Source organism: Lissotriton helveticus, chromosome 5_1, assembly GCF_964261635.1.
Source record: "Lissotriton helveticus chromosome 5_1, aLisHel1.1, whole genome shotgun sequence".
In the NCBI taxonomy this organism is placed as follows: domain Eukaryota; kingdom Metazoa; phylum Chordata; class Amphibia; order Caudata; family Salamandridae; genus Lissotriton; species Lissotriton helveticus.
Window position 1 is genome coordinate 1,485,085,753 of NC_136065.1, and position 20,583 is coordinate 1,485,106,335.

The 20,583-nt window shown below is 46.6% G+C and overlaps 1 protein-coding gene across 3 annotated transcripts in view; it reads left to right on the forward strand.

Annotated features, from left to right (window-relative positions):
• IRF6 (interferon regulatory factor 6) overlaps positions 1-20,583 on the forward strand; it is a 482,736-nt gene that overhangs the window by 153,551 nt on the left and 308,602 nt on the right. The window contains exon 1 of one of the 3 annotated variants that reach the window (XM_078644487.1): positions 1,674-1,796. The exons of the other annotated variants lie outside the window; for them this stretch is intronic. The gene's annotated coding sequence lies outside the window, so the exon portion shown is untranslated. Of the gene's footprint in view, positions 1-1,673; positions 1,797-20,583 lie in introns of those variants that run through there. 3 annotated transcript variants of the gene reach the window in all.

Genomic DNA, 20,583 nt, shown 5'->3' on the forward strand with positions numbered 1-20,583 from the left:
GTGTCAAGAACACTTTATCATTTCTGATTGTGACACCACCCGCCACTATGTACCCAGATTTGACCATACAGGTTTCCTTGCTGGATAAACATCAACCACTACCTGCAGGATACAACAGAATGTCGTTTTCCTTCACGGTACATTTTTCTGTGACATTCCATCACGTGCGAACGCTCAGGTGACGGGCAGCCGGATCGCCCTGTTCAGGGAGAGGGTTTCTGCACGCCTGGCTTCAGTCAGGACCACTCGCGCTTTCATATTTAATTCTGGTCGGCCGAGTTATCGCTTCCCATTTCCGGTATTCAGTAAACGGGGCCGGTGTATTGGTATGCAGAACCGCCGCTTTCCACCTAATCTGTGACAGTTTCTCTACCCCCTTTCCTGCCGCTCGTGATCTGCTTTATGTGCTTTTTTTAATGGCCTGTTAACCCCATTTCACACCAGTGAATGGGGTTTAAAAGGCGTGTCCCGTAACAAGAGGGGGGAGATGGGAAGGCATTGTACCGAACAAGGTGTCAGCACCTCCCCTTTCTCTCACGGCCGCTAGGCCGTGTTATTTTTTCAGCCTCCCCTTTTTCATTTCGCTCTCCTAGCTTCGCCCATTTCTCCCAATCACTCTCTTCTCTCACTCTCATACCTCGATGTCAGTCAGCTACACACACCACCACCACAGTGCCCGAACCTCCAATGCTCGTCGCATTTCTCCTCCCCCTCCCCAGCCGCCAGCACCTCCCCTCCCCTCTCTCTCACGGCCGCCAGGCCGTGTTATTTTTTCTGCCTCCCCTTTTTCATTCATTTCTCTCTCCTAGCTTCGCCCATTTCTCCCAATCACTCTCTTCTCTCACACCTCGCTGTCAGTCTCTACTTTCCCGCTCCATTCCTCTCTAAATGTAAACAGAGACCCTCCCACACACACACACACACCACCGCCACAGTGCCCGAACCTCCAATGCTCGCAGCCTCCATGGTCCAAACACACCAAGCAAATCTAGAGGAGGGAGGTTTTAGTTTGAATGACTAAGTGCTGTGGCAGCACCCTCTCTTCAGTGTTGCATTCCAAATGCGCTAGGTGTCACATTCGCGAAAGTTATAACTATTGGCATTGTAAATGACAAAGCTATCAATTTAGCTGTTTTAAAAACCAACAAATAAATAAAATATTTGTCATTTACTAGACCAATAGCTCCAACTTTTCTAATGCGAGACCTATTGCATTTCCAATGCTTGTTTTTCTGGCTAGGATATCGTGTTTGAGCACCGTGGTACATATTCTAAGTTCCCTCCAGACTTTACAAATGTTTGGTTAATAAGCAGAAAGAGCCCATTGTCAGGCCGCGCAAAGATTGATTGAGTGTTTTAAAGATTCCAATATGGAAATCAAGTAAGCCTTTTCAGAGTTTTAATATTGCGAAATATCGTCACGTAATGCATGGAAGCAACGTAAATATCTTGACGGTGATTGCAGGGATTGTAATGCGGCTGAACAGGATCCTGAGCAGCAGCTCTCTCGGCCAATATAGTAGCATCCCGTGTGAGAGGTTACATTCCAGAATAGGGCTGGAATGTGCAGATTAATGTAAGTTTATTTCAGGTTCAAACAAGCACGTGATGTCAGCTGCGCGCTTTCTTTATAAGAACGCATACGAGCGGCCTCTGAGTTTCTTTCACACAGTAGGAATACTGACTGTGAATGAATGATGGCAGTGACCCACTGCAAGTAAAGAACATGTCCCGGTTAAATCGTGAACTGACGTCTCTCAAGCTCTGGAGTGCGGGGTGACCCATTGGATACAAATGTGAGTAGGCAATGTAAAGCTTTACGTTCCTTCCCCCTCCTTGGTTTCCAGGAACATTCACAAGAAGTTCGATTTCTGAAAACGACGGATGCATCCGACTGAGATACTAGACAGTTTGATACTGTATAGATTTATTGCGGGGTTTAGCCTTACTACGATACATCTGAATGTCCATATGTGTTTGAATATCGAGGCAGTACTAGGAAGCCCCGAAACACAATTTTACAATAGTGCTATGTAATTCTAATCAGAGCAAATATGAATTAGGACTGTGCTTCCTTGAGTAGCACAAAAATGTCTGTTTTACAATGGCAACCTCAAACCATTACCTCATGAATGGGTTTATCCTTTCTTTGTAAAGATATGTATGTGTATATTAGGTAGTTATAGTTAGGGTCATGTTTCCATAGGAAATGCGTTTATTTACTTGGCTAGAACTTTGCCACACTGTTTGACGAATCCTCCCGAAATTAAAAAAAAATGTGATTGTCACTTCAGCTGTCTAGAAAGTTTTGGTGTGATCGGTGAAGTGGGGGCCGAGAAAAAGGGGCCAGTGTCCCAAAGCGCGTTTCCCCCACATTCATTCCCATTGGGAATTTGAAAATGACTACAGCCTGAACTGTTGGATGGAATTGCACCAAATTTGGCTGAAAGCTAGCTCTTGGTCTATAAAGCAAGATTTTTGTGACTTAGTGTAAATCCGTTTAGTAGTTTTAGAAATATTAACTGAAAACCAAATTTGTATATCTAGAGGCACGGATCCCGTGCTGATCTCATTGGCTGCCAACATTTCAACCAGGAAGTGTTGGCAGCCATCTTGGGACTCCACTTAAGCAGAGTCTCGAAAAAAATAGAAATACTCTAAGCCCCTAGGCCTGGACCCCACCAGTGCAAAAAAGCACTTTTTATTTAGATTTTTCAGCGGAAATCGCAGGGGATCTGCAAAAAATCTAAAGAAAAAGAAGCGCAGGCTCAAGGGCTTGTTTTAAAAATAGCCCCCGAGTAGGCCAGGTCCTGGGGACATTTAAAAAAAAAAAAAAAAGAGGGAGGCGCACTGGGCCCTCTTCCTAAGGTTCTTTGGCCTCCGGGACCATCACCTTCCTGAGGCTTTATTTTTATAGAAGGAGGGGGGGGCACATGGACCCCTCTCCCCCTCCTTATTTTTCGAGAAGCCATGGGGACCACCAATTCCATAGGGCAATAAAAGAACATAATAAAGGTGTCCAGTGGGGGCCTCTCGGGGACCGCAACTTCCCTATATAAATATGGGAGGGGGGAATGCGGTCCCCCTTCCGGGCCATTTACTTCCCACAGGACCACCAACTCCACAGGGCAGGCCTGTGAAAGGAGGGGGGACGCGCCCCCTTCCTAGAGCCATTAATGGCCCTGGGAACTGCCATCCCCCCGGCCCGGCTCCTGCTATGTCACGGGATCCCTACCCCCGGCACATTGCTGTTTGCTCTGACTTGGCAGAAGTTGTGGCAGCCAAGTCAGTGCTAAGAGTAACCCCGCGGTGAAAACTTTGCTCCAGGCAAGCAGGAGCGGTTTCGTCTGTTTCCCTGCCCACTGTCAAGCAGACAGGGTAAAAGATAAAACAACTTCTGTCACAGAGAGGGAGCTGTATGTTTTACAGCTCCCTGGGTAGCAGAGCAATGCCAGCTCCCCTTAGAGGTGCTGACTAGGTGCCCTGGGTGAGTTCAAGGGCACGCAGCATTTGAAGGCCACGCCCCGGGTGATGGGGTCCCTAGGGCCGAAATTGGCCCAGGAGGGGGGGGTGCGGCCTCCCCACCCACCTTTGTAGTATGCAAGGTCTTCCTGCATTTTGCCAGGATTAGGAACAGCTTACCAAAAGGTCCCCCCAGCATGTTTCCCACCGATTTGGATGACCATTTCTTCATGCTGAGGAATGAGGACATATCCACCAAACAAAGAAGCACTAAGAGGAGGTACCCTTGTTTGGTGGAGATTTACCTCTTTGTAGTCCGCTCTATAGGGGGATACACGTTATCACAGATTTCTGGCATAAGACACAGAAGAAACAATCACATTGCTGAAAAGCACACAAGGTCACTGGAGACATTTTCTTATGATCCATTACACAGATCCAGTGTAGAATATGCATGGGACATTTAGCCAATGAGGTAGCAGTTACTAATTATCCGAAAGAACATAACTTGAGTAGATATTTTGTGCAAAACTGTGGACTCTTGTTAGATAAAGGGGCAGGTGCGGTTCCATTGTGGTGCAGTCACTGACACTGCTACTGACACACCTACACAGGCACCTAGACACCCACTCACGCCCCCACTGATAGACACACTCAAACACTAACACACCCACTCACAGACCCGTACAGCCATTCACCCACCCACTGACGGACCGAAACAGCACTCACACTTACAGTTAGGAAATAAAATTTGAAACAAACCCTTTCACAAATAAACAAAGGTTACAGGGACGTTATAGTTCAAAATTAAAATTAAATAAACCTTTGAAATTCACTGAAAAAAACAAAGGTTACAGGGACGTCATAGTCAAGAAATATAATTTCAAAAAACTTAGAAATTCGCTGAAAAAACTGAAGGTTAGAGGGACGTTGTAATTTGGCTAAGATTTCACTTGTACAAAACCATAGAAATTCAGAAGTTGTAGTTATGTGAGCTAATTACAATGTGCGCCTTTACAATGCACTGCTTATAAACTCACATATTGCATCACTCAGGACATGTCAGTGACATCACTGACATCATCCACAGAACCACTCACACACCCATACAACCTCTCATACTTAGTCACACCCACAGAACCATTTACATACCTATTCACATATCAATAGAACTTGTCACAAACCCACCCACTAGCTCATTCATGCATTCCCTCAGATACCCACCCACCCAATCACTCACTCATCAAGCCACTCACAAAGCCACTCATTCACACAGCTACTCATACAACCACGTATTCAATCATAGTCACTCAGACATACAGCCAATCACCCATACAGCATCTCAAGTGACCTATTGACCCACCCATACAACTACTCAAAAAACCCACTCACAACCACTTAAATGCCCATTCATTCATCCCTAAAGGCACTCAGACGACCACTCATTCACCCATACAGACCTCACAGATTTTCTCCAATACAGCCACTCACACACCCACTCAGTTAACCAAACACCCACTCAAACAGCCACTAACTCAGCCTGTGTCCAGCCAATGGGTGTAAGTGTTTACAGCATGCATGTGCTCCAAATCCACAATAGCTGTGTAGAGGTAATGAACATGTTATTAATGTTTGCATTCAAGAGTAACTCTGTGTACAGTTGACTTGTATTGATTATACTACACACAACTTTTTGGTTCTGCAGAAAAAAAAGTTTCCAACAGGAGAAAGATTCTACGTAGAAAATAATAACTTTTATAAGGTGTATGTGCACCAGTTACTAACCTATGTACCCATGTTTGTTTTGGCAAGACTCACAGTAACAGGTCTGTAAACTGGGATCACTCCGCCTGGATTACAGCGCTGGTGTTTTCATAATCAAACTGCTGCACTGAATGCCTGGAGCCCCCTGGAGGGCGGTGATATGAGTTTTAAAGGGCATTGAATTATGGCACATGAGGGACCCCAATGAAGGGCAAGAATCGAACTACAGCCCCCAGCATACCTCACTGGAGAGAGTGTGCACGTAATGGTTTAAAAATGAAGGTTGTGGTTAAACCCTATCACGTGCTGCCCATGGCCCCATGAGGAAGAAGCAGCAGCTTCGAAAAGCGTCGGGGAAGGCTTGAAATAACCGGACAAAATGTGCAGCTTGGTGAAATAAATAGTTTGTGTAAACCGCACCAGCAGAGTGGCGTCCTTGTGATCAGAGGCAACTTAGTTGAATATATATATATATATCTATACTACTTCAACACTGTTTGCGCCGAGATTGTACAACTTAGTTTTTGTAACTCACATATACAGAAATATTCCCAGAATAGTTTGGGGCATGGCCTGGTGTTTATGGAGTGAGCCGCACATCGCCAGAGCTCCTGCCCGGGAGCCCCATCCAGTTAAATACTGCAGACACAAGGGGGCTTGGAAAGCAAGCAATGACAGATCTGTGCCTCCCCTGCCCTCCCTATAGTGCTAGCTTAGCGTGGTGTGCACATCGGAGCGCCATTAGTGACTTGAGAACAGTTGTCGGTCTCTCCATATTTTGGATGCAACCCATGTGTAGCGGATTGAACAGGCCTAGTGGACGAGCCTCCTGCAGCGTCTACCCTTGCAGACACCCACAGGTTTTAGGGTAAAGCAGACCTTAACTACGGCCCCAGCAGGATGAAAACTTCTGCCTTGAAGGGCTGCTGTTGCTGACGATGCGACCCCCTGGGAGCGCAGCGCTGTGGGCGGCTGGAGCAACTGGCTCTGCCTAAAGTGGGCTCGTAGTGGCCAGAGAGCTGACTTCAAACAGTACACCTGTCCTACAGGCAGAGGTAGCACCCCCCTCGCCCCCGCCAGAAGCGGGGGTTACTTCTAAGCTTCCTCGAGCTGCAGGCCAGCAGTGCCAGGATCTACAGGTGCAAGGTTAGTGACTTAATTGAATAACCCCCATTGCCCACTGCTTCACACTTGAGTAGTGCTGAGGAGAGCGCCCCTGATGGGGATGTGCCTGATCCGGGACACCTCGCAGGGGTACCCCTTGCAGCATCGGCATTACTTTCCCAACCCATCCTGGCACCTTTAGTGGCTCCAACGTGGAGCTGCGCTCCCAGGGGTTCCTGAGGTGCTGCATGCTCTGGTCCGCCAAACAATGGTATTCCTAAACGCAGACACTGCCCTTCTTCCTCGCCCTTCTTCCGTTGCCTGTCATTGGGGTCACCAAGTGCCATATAACAGATGCTGGATATCGACCCCTGATTGCTTCCCAGACTTGGCAATTCATCCCTCTCTTGACCCTCGAGACAGGGACCCTTAGAGACTGTGGGAATGAGACTGAGTGGCAACACATGACAGCAGACCACTCTGGCCAGGTATGCGCTCTACATGGTCATAAGGCGCATTCCCCTACTGGCCTCATACCCACCGGAGTGCCTCCCCTTGATTCCTTCTGCACTGGGACGCAAACTACCAGGCTGCATAGGGACTAATTGCGCCTGCTGAAGGAGGGCTCTTAACAGGTTTGCACTGCCCGGAGTGATCATACTCCCTGAGGTCACTAAGAAACGCCCTGAAGGGGGTCCCTGGACAGAACACCTTGGAATCTAGCGGACACTACATCACTGCTGGGGCTTACTGTTATATGCAAGCTTCACCGGCCTACTCTCCCATGACCCAAGATGGGTTTGACGTCTTGACTGCAGACTGCCAATGAAGCATTGACCTTACACAGAACATTATCGTACACTGTGAACTTTGGAGGAACAACAGCTACTGCATTGCACAGTGCAGAACCGTAATCTCAGTGTGGGAATCGAAGAGCCGCCACAAGCCTATTTAGGGGTGCCTACTACACCTTGCATAACACGCACGGGGACAGCTAAGATTTGCATTTCAACTTCAAATTTGGGTTCCTTCCTCTCGACCCAAGTGATTGGGTCCTGAGCACAAACCTGATCAGCGCCAATTGATCCTCAGTGCCACTCTCGGGCCCTGCTAGCGGACCCACCCTCCATAATATCCTGGAAGCCATCACTGCCTCCAGGGAGGTGCTGGAGACGAAGATCGACACCCTGGTGTCAGATATGGGAATCCTGAGGGATGAACACCGTCGCCTGACTGAATGGGTCACAGTGGAGGAGAGGGAACTAGTGGAGAACCCTCAGACCGAGCGATAATTAAAGAGTGACTCACTGTGATGGAGAGCAAGGTCTGCACACTAGAGCTTGGGGCAGAGGATGCCAAGAATAGATTGCAACAAAAAACATATTAGTAATTGGTCTACTAGAACTCGTTGAAGGGGCTAACATGCTGGCCTGTCTAGAACAATGGAAACTTGCTGAATTGACGCCAGAAGGCCTTTCCCTGTTTTATACCCTGGAGAGGGCACCCAGAGTGCTGGCACGACCACCACTGCTGGAAGCGCCACCGTGACCTGTGGTGGCCAGACTGCTGTTCTACAAAGACTTCGATCATATCCTGGGCTAAGCCAGGAAAAGAGGGACCGTCCGAAAAAATAGCAATGTTATGATCTTCCCAGATTTCACATAAGACACGCAGAAACAAAGCTCCACGTTCCTAGATGCAAAGAAACGCCTCCGCCAAAGGGGCCTGTCCTATGCCCTGCTGCTCTCGGCCCGACCCCTTGTGATGACCATTGCCGGAATACAGTTTTTCAGGACCCTGTAGGAAGTGTGGGAATGGACTGACCTGCACCCACAGTTGAACCCTGGTTCAAGTTCGCCGTGTAGGAAACCAAAAAGGAACAGATTGCACTGCAGAACACAAGGTAACAACAGCGCAGCCCCCTCGATGGCAGAAGCTCAACAAGGATAGCAGAGGGCAGTGGAGGTGGCCGCAACCATGTGCTTTAGTGTAATGAGCCCTGCATTCTCAGTGGGAGACGCTGACAATCGAGAATTGGACTCTGACCACAGACCTAGCTCATCCGGGGACTCTGACATTGAAATGCCTATGGTGACTAATTGCACTTCTGACAAAATAACATAAAGCGGACGTACTGTTGTAAGATCTGAACTTGCTGATTGGAATATCGCATATCATGGTAACCGGGAGGTGAATGGGGGTGACATCTTGTGGAAAAGTAAATTTTGCCATGTTCTGTGTCCCTACGTGTTCCCCATCTTATGTTATGTGTGCATGATTAATATGCATATGTATTCCCCAAGTTCGATTAAAGATGCAATTACAGTTGTGTCCATCTTTAGTATGCTAGTTTCCAGTTCTCGTGAAAGCTACGAGTATTAGGCCTATGTAAAGTCACGTTGCCACGTTTCACAGTGTGCACGTTATTCCAGTAAAAGTCCCCGTTTCTAGGCCTCAAAAGGGCCCGGACACCAGATTCAGCTCCTGTCTCCTGAACCCTCACTGAGGAGCGATGCAGCCCCCACCTGTATTCCTGACCCTTCCCTTACTTCCTGCCTCACAGTGCCCGGCTCAGCCTGGCTCTGCCCACGAGTCTGCCAAGAATATGTTATGATTCTAGTTATCAGTCCAGCCCTCCTTCTCTGCATTCCTAAGCTACTGAATCGCATCAATAGTTTCAGTCATCGTCTAACCTTTACGTCTCCATGTAAGAGAAATACTGTATTAATGGTCATTTAATATTCTTCAACACGCACTACATGTAGAATAATGCATGCACCAGTCTTAGAGTCTGTTAGCCTTTCCCCTCCTGACTTTTAGTTTATATCAACATGTTCTCTAAACATCAGATACTAGATAGGGTTTAGGTACATGTTGCCCTGATTCTCCAGACTTCAGTCTCTGCTCCTAGCGCAGAAGTCATAGCCCCCAGCTTCTCCTAGTAACACGTCATTGCAAGCTTGCGCGCACCACTAGGTTAGAGGTCCCGGCTCCTTAGGTAGCCCCCTCCATGTTTCCGCCCCATTTATGACATATTCTGTTACGTTTACATCACCTGTCTATGTATACGCCTCCTGTCACACCCACTTTCACCCTTATCTTTCGCGACTGCTATTGACCACACCCACTGCTCCGCCTATCATATGTATTGTAATGCAACTGTTTTAGTATATATGCTTGTGCATTGTTATTAAATGTTATCCCTTACGCCTGCCTGTTCATTCCAGATCCTGCCCCGGCAGCTGCCGGGCCCTGCCATCCTGTCCCCATGCAGGTTGTCCTGTTCCTGTCCTTTATGCTGTATTAAAACCTGCAAACTCCTACTACCTCGAATCTTGACTCTTATTTTATTGAGCTATCTGTTATTCATATGTCCAGTCAAAAATAGATCCGGTATTATTTATTTATATACCACATAATGGCGCCCGAATAGGGACTTGCCCTTTCCCCACGCGCCGGTGAAGCCACGTATGCCCCCTGATCCTCTGCAGCCGTGACGGAACCATACCGTGCACGTGCAGATATTTCTGCTTCAAGTATCCCTCAGGCCCACGGAGGAGACGGAGGTTGCGGTCCAGCATCCAGACGAGGCGGTGGAGGAACGCGGCGAGTCCCGACCAGAGCCCAAGCTGAGAGTCCAAGGTCCGAGGTATCCGGAGGCCCACCCGTAACTGAAGTCCGAAGTTCGTCCGTCCGGCGTCGTAGCAGTCCAGTCCAGTCCGAGGCCTTCCGTTCTTGCTGCCCGGTGAGTACCGTTGCTGGGGTAGTATCTAGACAGGGTCAATCTAATTGACTCTGGTCCGTGGGTTTTGGTGGTACACAGACCCAACACGAAGTGTCCACTCCGGTGGATGCGGGTCCTGACGTGTCTCTTTTTGAGACCGGTAAGTTTCGTACTGTTTCAGCAGTGCATCTAGTTTCTGTTCTAGTCCGTTCTGTTCTCGAGAAAATTCATGTATTCTGTTTTCAGTATTCCAGGTAGTATTCTGTTCGAACTGTTATTTTAAATGTTCTTCATGTATTTTAATGTCGTGGTATGAAAGTGGTGTAATTATCGTGTTCATTGTGTATTGTATTGTGTCTAGATTACAGTTCAGTCATGCCTTTGTTTTCCAAATTACGTCAGTTAAAAACCAGAAAAGGTCTGTTAGAAGCAGCAGTTCCTGTCCCGCCTAGGGACAGTCCAGGTCACTTTATGTATCAAAAGCATGGCATAAGTGCCATATTGTATCTAGATTTATGGGTGGAGTACACCAAAGAGTTAGAAGAAAAGTATAGATGGCCCGTATCAGGTACGTGGGATGCCGAGTGCATCATGCGAGTAGAAGAAGCATTATGGAAAAAGAAAGCCAGACAGTCACAGAAAGATGCCATCGAGTTATGGCGCAAAGAATCTCATAAAAGAACCGAAAAAGAAATCAGAAAGTCAGAATTAAGTAGAGAATCCATAGAAAGAGCCCAAGAAAGGGAACTAATCGAGATAGGTGAACGAGTTAAAACCGAACAGTCAGACAGACAGAAGAATGCCCTCATTAAGGGTATGTATCCCCTTCTTGCCGAGGGCTTGCCAAAAGCAACCCCGGAGGCATCCAGTAATTTTCCGCCACCATTAGTTCCGATCAAGCTACGTCACAAACCGACCGCAGCTGATATTTTTATTTCGTCCTATTTGGACGACACAGTCCCAGAATATGCAAATCCTGTCCCGCCAGCTCCTGTAAATAATGTAAATCCTGCTCCTCCAGTCACCGGAGTACCTGTTACGGTACCCCCGGTCCAGCCCACATTACAATTTCCCGCCGCGCCAGCACGAAGAGTATCAGTCGACGATTCTAGTTTAGGGGCCGCAGGAGGAGGTCCTCCTGGTACCCCGCCGCCACACCAACGTGTAACGTTAGTCGAGTTACATGAACGTGCGTTACAGCGTACGCCCAAATATAAGTCCGTTGCAGAAATCCGACGAGCCCTTACTGAATGCCGCTATGATCCAGTCACAGGTGATGATAGTACGGTTATATATTCCATACGTGTAAGACGGGTGACCGGGTATTTGGACACCCTACCGGATATGAAAAAAGATCTAGACAGAATATATCGTTTCATCCGTACAGGGGATGATCCAGAAAGTATTGGCGAAGCCATGTCTCAAAGGAAAGCTGAGATCCAGCTCATGCTATTAAAGTTTCTGATTAATTGTTTAATAAGAGAACAAGATTCCCCGACTAAAGATCCGGCCGAAATGAGAATCCTGACAAGGTGGAGTGATAATATAGCCGAGGGTAAGCACAGAACCATCAGTAGTATAGAGAGTATGTACAAGAAAATTCGTAAGGAAATAATAAGGTTACACGAACAACGCAAAGAAGCACTAGTCAGCGAGAAAGAAAATGACTCTTCTACTGAAGAGGTAGACGACGAGAATACCGCCAGAATAGCGTATGTAGGTAGATCTAGATTCCCAGACCGACATTTACGCCTAGAACACAAGAAAGTCTTTCATCATCCAGCACCGGAACAAGGTTCTCTAGAACAAGTGTTTCAAGCTACCGATCACATTCTGAAATCACGAATCGGTTATAGTGAACTTAGTACTATGCATGAACAAGAACTAGCCCGATCAGCAGTCCGGTGGACTACTGATTCTACCACTTTTCCAGACGAAATAGTGGCACAAATGTTTCTGAAACTGCCCCCAGCCGAGCAGCGACTGGTGGGTATGTATATGATTCAGCACCTCATTACACTGTATGAGGGTCAACATTCTGATCCAGGTCCGTTACACGATGTATTGAATGAGTTACTCCAGTATAGATGGAAAGGTTTAGGTACCGATTTAATTAGTGTTATTCTAGAACAGCGTCACAAATATAGAACGTTCCTGAACCCGCATTTTGTTCATGTCTCACCTCCAGAAAGTAAACTGTTTTACATAGATAGACAGAATCCGTTACGAGAAGTACACCCAGTCAGGACAGCAGATGGTGAAATGCAACGAGTATTTGTTTACACCCCAGTTACCAAGATGGAACTCTTAGAGATGAAGAAGTTAATTCCCTGTCACGACAAAGACCCAGCAGGGTTCCACCGAGAATTAAAGGACATGCTCCGTATGGGAGAATATACGTATCCAGATATTATTAAAATGCTAAAGGTCCTGTTGCCCGCCGGGGTATACGAGAAACTCAAGGAAAAAGAATGGGAGGTGGGAGAGAAAAAGATCGATTGGGCAGCTCTAGAAGCTGAAGATAAGATACGAGTACCAGGTACCGGTCTTGGAGAGAAATGTAAAGAATTACCTGAGCTGTTAATTCAAGTTTTGCCAAGATTACTAGCCACGAAAAAGGAAGACTGGGATGCAATCTCAGCCTGTAAACAGAAACAAGACGAAGACACTAGTGATTTTTATTCTAGATTTGAAAAATGTTTCATTATAAACAGTGGATTGAAGACGAGTAGCGAGTCATACCCTCATCTTTTTGTTACTAAACTAGTCGAGAATTCAAGTCCACAAGTTAAGAATCGAGTTTTGAAAGTCGAAAGTACATGGCAAGCTAGTACCCCGTCCCAGATGTTACAGATGCTCCAATATCACCAGAATAGAATCAGAGAAGAGCAAGAACACGAGAGAAAACGTATGAAAGACACGAAAATGAAAGTACTAGTTGCACAATCTGTTCCACAAGACAGTCAGAAGAGGGGTACGAATCAAGCCAGTCATCCTGCAGCTCCCGTTAAAGGGACATGTAATTATTGTAAACAGCCAGGTCATTATATAAACGAATGTGCAGTTCTGAAACATAATATAGCTACTGGTAAGACTAAAGAAAGACCACGTCCGCCTAGACAAGAACAAGTTTCACAGACTTCTCAGCCACAGAATGCACAACAGACAGTTCCAGCACCGCAGCCTATTGCTGCAACACAGCATGTTACACAGCAGATGTACCAGTATGCTCAGGCAGAGTATCCAGAGTATCAACAGTATTCATGAAACAGCCTAGAGAGGGAGGTAGGCTTGCCTCTCATCGAGATTCCTGTAGATCAAGAAGGTCCCTATGTTCATAGTCAAGTACTAGGGAAAGACAGAAAGTTTCTGATTGGTACAGGGGCAAGTAGGACGACCATAAGTCACGCCGAAGTTCCAGGGGCTCCGCTCTCAGGCTCTAGAAATGTTTCCCTTGGATTTTCAGGAAAGCCTATTGTAAACGAGATATCTAAGCCAGTTACTCTAGACGTAGGTCCATTGTCCCGCACTACTGATCTATTACTTACGAAATCATGTCCAGAGAATCTGTTAGGCATTAAGACACTGAAAGATTTAGGTGCCGTTATTTGCTGCTCCCCAGAGGGAATACGTCTGTTTTTACGTGACTTCAAGGGTCACTATGTATTACGAGATTTTGATCCGAGATTGTCTAATGTTCCGCAGCATCTATGGGCGCAAGGTCCAACTGATGTGGGTTATATGCAAATCACACCCCATCGTGTGACTCTCAAACCAGGTGTAGTCCTACCGCGAATCAGACAGTACAGACTGCCACCTGAGGCTGTAGCAGCCTTATCCAAAATTATTGACGAGCTCATGGCTCAAAGAGTAGTTGTAGAAACTGACTCCAATGTATGTAATTCTCCGATCATTCCAGTCATGAAACGTACTGATCCAAATGCACCCCCAGTATATCGATTAGTGATTGACCTTCGAGAACTCAATAAATGTATTATTCCCCAGTACCCAGTTGTCCCAGATATCTCTTCCCTATTGACAGCCATTGATTCCGAAGCCACATTTTTTACAGTCATAGACCTCAAGAACGCGTTTTTCAGTGTCCCCATTCATCCAGACAGCCAGTTTCTTTTCGGATTTTGTTTAAATGGAAGGAGCTATAAGTTCACACGAGCTCCTCAAGGTTTCACAGAAAGTCCTAGTATTTACAGTCAAGCACTTAAGAGACAACTAGATAACATTCACATACCAACTGACACTGCCCTGCTCCAGTATGTCGATGATCTACTGATCACAGCCCGTTCTGAAAGTGCTTGCGAGCGAGCATCACTTACAGTCTTGTATTTCCTTGCCGAGATGGGGCACAAGGTGTCCCCTTCGAAACTTCAATTCTGTGTCCAGCAAGTGATCTACTTAGGCCACTTACTGTCCAAGAGGGGTAGGCAGTTGACACCTGACCGTATCCAGTTAATAGCGAGTCTTCCTCAGCCCAAGACCCAGAAGGAGGTACGTGCTTTTATCGGCCTCACTTCTTATTGCAGACAATGGATTCCTCAGTATGCATTTCTAGCTAAGCCACTGATACAGTTAACGACACAGGAGGCAGCCGTATCGACTGTCCTCTCTTGGACATCTGAACATACACTTAGTTTTAATGAATTAAAGAAAGCTCTATGCCAAGCTCCTGTTCTAGCTACACCGAACTACAGTAAGCCTTTTACACTTTTCGTCACTGAACGCGAAGGTACAGCATTATCTGTTCTCACACAAGATCAAGCAGGACAATACAAGCCTTGTGCTTATTTTTCGAGCACACTAGATCCAGTAGCCCAGGCTCTGCCTGCGTGCCTCAAGTCAGTTGCAGCCACAGCACTAGCTATCAGACAAAGTGATTCCATAGTATTAGGACATTCCCTGACAGTACAAGTTCCACACTCCGTGGAAGTTCTTTTAAACCGAACACAGACTCAGCACTTGACAATTGCACGTTTAACAGGTTATGAATTGACACTGTTCCAGCCACACATAGAAATCAGACGCTGCAATGTTTTAAATCCTGCCACACTGTTACCGTCAGTTACTTCACATCCTGCCACACACGACTGTGTGGAAGTAGTTAACACTATGACTAAGCCAAGACAAGATTTGACAGATATTCCATTACCAGATCCCGACCTGACACTTTATGTGGATGGTTCATGTATGAGAACAAGTACAGGAGAACTAGTAGCCGCGTATGCAGTGACTACTGACACTGAAGTTATAGAAACACATCGTATTGACACTGTCCGCTCAAGCAGCAGAGCTAGTTGCTCTGACACAAGCCTGCATACACGCCAAGAACCAGAAAGTTAACATATACACAGATTCACGCTACGCATTTGGAGTCGTACACGACTTCGGAGTGCTCTGGCAGGAGAGAGGTTTCATGACTTCTCATGGAACCAAGATTCAGCATGGTCTCCTTATTCAGGCTCTGTTAGATGCCATACACTTACCAACAGCTATCGCTATCATGAAGTGCAAAGCACACACGAAAGTTAGACATTATTTCCCAAGGTAATGATCTAGCAGATCGCACAGCCAAGCTTACAGCACAGACACCAGATATACCAGTTAACAAGACACAGACACATACTCCAGATCAGACTACTTGTATGACAGTTAAGGACCCTACTCAAGATGTCATAGATATCCAGTTACATGCTACTCCCGATGAAATCAAGAAATGGTCCGAACAAGGAGGGGTCCAGACAGATCAGGGATGGGTGACGAAGGGAAAAGCCACATGGTTTCTCCCCGACTCTATGGTTCAAGTCATTATCAATACCGCACATAGTCCAGCACACTTAGGAGAAAAAGCCATGTTAGACAGTATCCAGAACATTTGGTTCAACAAGCATTTACGAGCTGCAGCCAAGCAGAAAGTCCGTACCTGTATGATATGTTGTCAGTTTAATCCAGGTAAAAGTGTCCCGGTGGAACAAGGGGGATTCCAGCCCCCTGACCACCCTTTTGAAGTCCTCCAGATGGATTATATTCAGATGGAGCGATGTCGAGGTTTCAAGTATGTCCTTGTAGTTGTATGCGCTTTGTCCAGATGGACAGAAGCATATCCAGTTCCAGATTACACAGCCACGACCACTGCCAAGCAGTTGATTCGTGAATTTTTCCCCCGTTACGGACTCCCTAGGGTCGTATATTCTGATAACGGCCAGCCATTCTCATCTGAGCTCATGAAACACATTTCTCTTCTGTTAGGGTACCAGTGGAAGTTTCATTGTGTACGCCATCCTGAAGCAGCAGGTCTCGTAGAGAGACATAATCAGACCCTGAAAATCTGCCTTGCCAAAATCTGTAAAGAGAAAGGTGTGGACTGGCTAGTAGCTCTGCCAGTCGCCTTATTCTATATGCGCATGGTCGCACATTCCAGATCAGGTCTGTCCCCGTACGAGGTCGTTTTCGGCCGCCCCCCTAATATGTGGGGTACACCTAGACCCCGAAGTATTACAGATGTTTCAAGTAATATGCTGACAGATTACCTAGCTTCCTTGTTATGTTATGTTATGTTATGTTATGTTATGTTATAGTGGCTTTTGTAGAGCGCACGGCTACTCAAAAAGAGTGTCCCGGCGCTTTTAATTAACGAGGCTGCAGTGAAACTAACATAACACATTAAAAGAGAGAATTACAGATACAAAATAACAAAATAAAACACAGGGGGCCTACTGGGAGAATAACCACGTTTTAAGGTCCTTTCTGAAGGCTAATAAACTAGATGCTCCCCGAAGAGACAGGGGCAAAGAGTTCCACAGTTGGGGCGCCAGTAAACCAAATGAGCGGCCTCCCAGGCGTGCTCGCTTCACTCGTGGAACGGTCGCCAGAAGTAAGGATTCTGACCTCAGGGAGCGCGCCGGTTGGTAAAAGGTAAGTCTCCTCTGGAGATACTTAGCCCCCGTCGCATGAAGCGCTTTGTACGTCAGAGTCAAGGTCTTAAAGGCGATCCGCTTACGGATTGGCAGCCAGTGCAAGGTCTGAAGCAGAGCCGTAGCACTGGCACGTCTGTTCAATCCATAGATTGCACGCGCCGCAGCGTTCTGCACAACTTGCAGCCGCTGTAACAGGTACTCTGGCAGGCCCAGGTATAGAACGTTAGAATAATCCAACCTGGAACCTATCAGGGCCTGCACAGTCAGCCTCCTGTGCTCCTCCGATAGTAGGGGAAGAAACCTCCGTAGCATCTTCAGGAGGCCGAAACACATACCCGACACTCCGAGGATCTGGGCCTTCATTGTTAACCCCGTGTCCATCTTCACACCCAAGTTCTTAGCCCATTGGGATGAACACGAAGGGGGGGCCATGTTAATGGGCCACCAGGCCTGCCACTCTGGTTCCACATCACACCCGAAGAAGAGTACCTCAGACTTATCGGGATTGCACTTGAGGCTGTGTAGATGGAACCATTGAAACACAGCCTCAAGGCAATCCCGGATACTCTCCCCCTCAAAGTCCTCTCCTCTCTTACACAAGAAGAGGAGCTGGGTATCGTCGGCGTACGATACGATCCGGGCCCCAAAAGACTCCGCTAAAGCCGCCAAAGGGGTCATGAAGATATTAAAGAGGGTCGGGCTCAAAATAGAGCCCTGAGGGACCCCGACTCCCAAAGGCGGCATCACGGCGGAATCTGGAGCGGCCCAGACCGTTTGCCGGCGGCCAGCTAGAAAAGAAGAAAACCAGCTGAGCACCGTTCCCCGAAGTCCTATCTCATGGAGTCTTGTGAGAAGACCATCATGGGGAACGGTGTCAAAAGCCGCCGACAAGTCCAACATCACCAGCATCCTTGATGTCTGCCCTACACTCTTGTCGTTCACAGGTTGCCGCCGCATTTCCAGACAATACCGAGGTGGCACCGCATGAAATCGTTCCTGGAAGTTTGGTTCTTGTAAGGAACTTTGATCGTTCAAGTCCGCTGGAGCCCCGCTGGAAGGAGCCGAAGCAAGTCCTCCTGGCCACCCGTACTGCCGTCAAGCTGGAAGGCAGGAAGGGCTGGGTCCATCTGGCTCACGTAAAGAAATTTTATGGACTAAAGACTGTTTCCAAGAACATTTCCGAGGATTTTAAAGACTGCCAAAGTACTATTCTCAAGGACTGTCCCGCAAAAGACATTGATACAAATCCCTTCCTGTTAGAGAAAACTCCGCAGCAGGAGTATAAGAAGAAATTAAGGTCTAGTAAAATAAGTCAGCCAGTTTGATTGTCTAAGTCCTCCCCTAGGTGAAACGGTTAGACCGGTTTCTGACATGTATATAATAGACCCCCACAGAGAGAGAGTTAGTGAGAACTCTAAAAGTTGCATTATTATTTTATGTTTTCTGCTATATCTCAGCCTTATGTTTACCTGCACAAGTTATGCATTGTATCTATGCTTTCCAATTTCTCACGTAAATATGTCCTCTAATGCTACAGTAGAGCACACGTTTAGTGATCTACCTCCTCATGAACTCTCTTATCGTCTTGCTATGCGAAATAATTCCTTTATCCGCATGTTACATTATTCACACCAGACCAGCAATGCCACTAATTGTTGGGTGTGTGGTCGACTCCCCCCTTTCCAGACACCGAAGGGAGTTCTGCCACTGTTTCCTTATCCATTTTCACATAATGGTTCGTGTGGAGCATGGTCCACGTTAACGTCATCCTTGACAGATATGTCCTTTCTAAACAGTACATGTTTTCCAGACAAGCAAGGTCTTCCCCACAGAACAGGGTTAGATCTAGAAAATGAAGTTTATAATTTAGGTAATTATTCTTCGAATTTTATGGTCCTGAATGTTCAGTCTGATTCTACTCCAGACTTACCTGCTATGTCAGTATTACCAGTCAAAGGTGAATTATGTGTCAGAAATAATGGTTCCGTACCTGTAGGTCATAGTGATTGTACTACTATTATCAAGTATAGTGACAGTAGGAAATCTATTTTCAAAGCTTCACGTCCTTCTTATTTTGTTTGTGGTCAGACCGCATATGTTCGTCTGCCCCTTGATTGGGATGGTACCTGTTACATTGCATTCCTACTGCCACCAGTTTTTCTAGCCCCACCTGACTATCATAGGAATTCCCACCTAGTACATACTAGACACAAGAGAGACCTTCCGATTGTCGATTATACTGAAACTGCTCTAGAACAATACATAGATATCAATAAAGGTGTCTTTCCCTACTTAGGTACTGTCGTGAATAGTAAACTGATACGTAGATTAACCAGAACCCTTGAAGCAGTAGTGATTGAGACTACTTCTGCTCTAGGTAACTTAACCGAAGAGCAATCTTTTATGAGAATTGTCGTGCTCCAGAATCGTCTCGTCCTTGACGTCATACTGGCCGATAGAGGCGGGGCATGTAGAGTCATCGGATCTAGTTGCTGCATTTTCATTCCTAATAACGCGCCGTCTGTTTATTCAGCTATAACCAGACTCCATAAAATTGCCCATCTGTTACACCAAAATCCAGGCACCTGGACATGGTCCGGTTGGTTCTGGAATATAATTTCTGCCTGGGGATGGAAAGTATTGACATTTCTAGGTATTGCAGTAGCTATCATATTCAGTTGCTGCCTCTGTATACAATGTGGCCCTGCGATTTGCGGCATTTGCGCTACCTCTTGTATTCCTAGTCCCAAGTCCCGTTCTAAATCCAGTTCCAAGACAATTCGAGACGAGCAAATGATACTGTATGAAATGATAGATGGTATCATGAATATTGATGTTTCCTGATGGAAACGTAGTGACAAGGAGGGAATGTGGAAAAGTAAATTTTGCCATGTTCTGTGTCCCTACGTGTTCCCCATCTTATGTTATGTGTGCATGATTAATATGCATATGTATTCCCCAAGTTCGATTAAAGATGCAATTACAGTTGTGTCCATCTTTAGTATGCTAGTTTCCAGTTCTCGTGAAAGCTACGAGTATTAGGCCTATGTAAAGTCACGTTGCCACGTTTCACAGTGTGCACGTTATTCCAGTAAAAGTCCCCGTTTCTAGGCCTCAAAAGGGCCCGGGCACCAGATTCAGCTCCTGTCTCCTGAACCCTCACTGAGGAGCGATGCAGCCCCCACCTGTATTCCTGACCCTTCACTTACTTCCTGCCTCACAGTGCCCGGCTCAGCCTGGCTCTGCCCACGAGTCTGCCAAGAATATGTTATGATTCTAGTTATCAGTCCAGCCCTCCTTCTCTGCATTCCTAAGCTACTGAATCGCATCAATAGTTTCAGTCATCGTCTAGCCTTTACGTCTCCATGTAAGAGAAATACTGTATTAATGGTCATTTAATATTCTTCAACACGCACTACATGTAGAATAATGCATGCACCAGTCTTAGAGTCTGTTAGCCTTTCCCCTCCTGACTTTTAGTTTATATCAACATGTTCTCTAAACATCAGATACTAGATAGGGTTTAGGTACATGTTGCCCTGATTCTCCAGACTTCAGTCTCTGCTCCTAGCGCAGAAGTCATAGCCCCCAGCTTCTCCT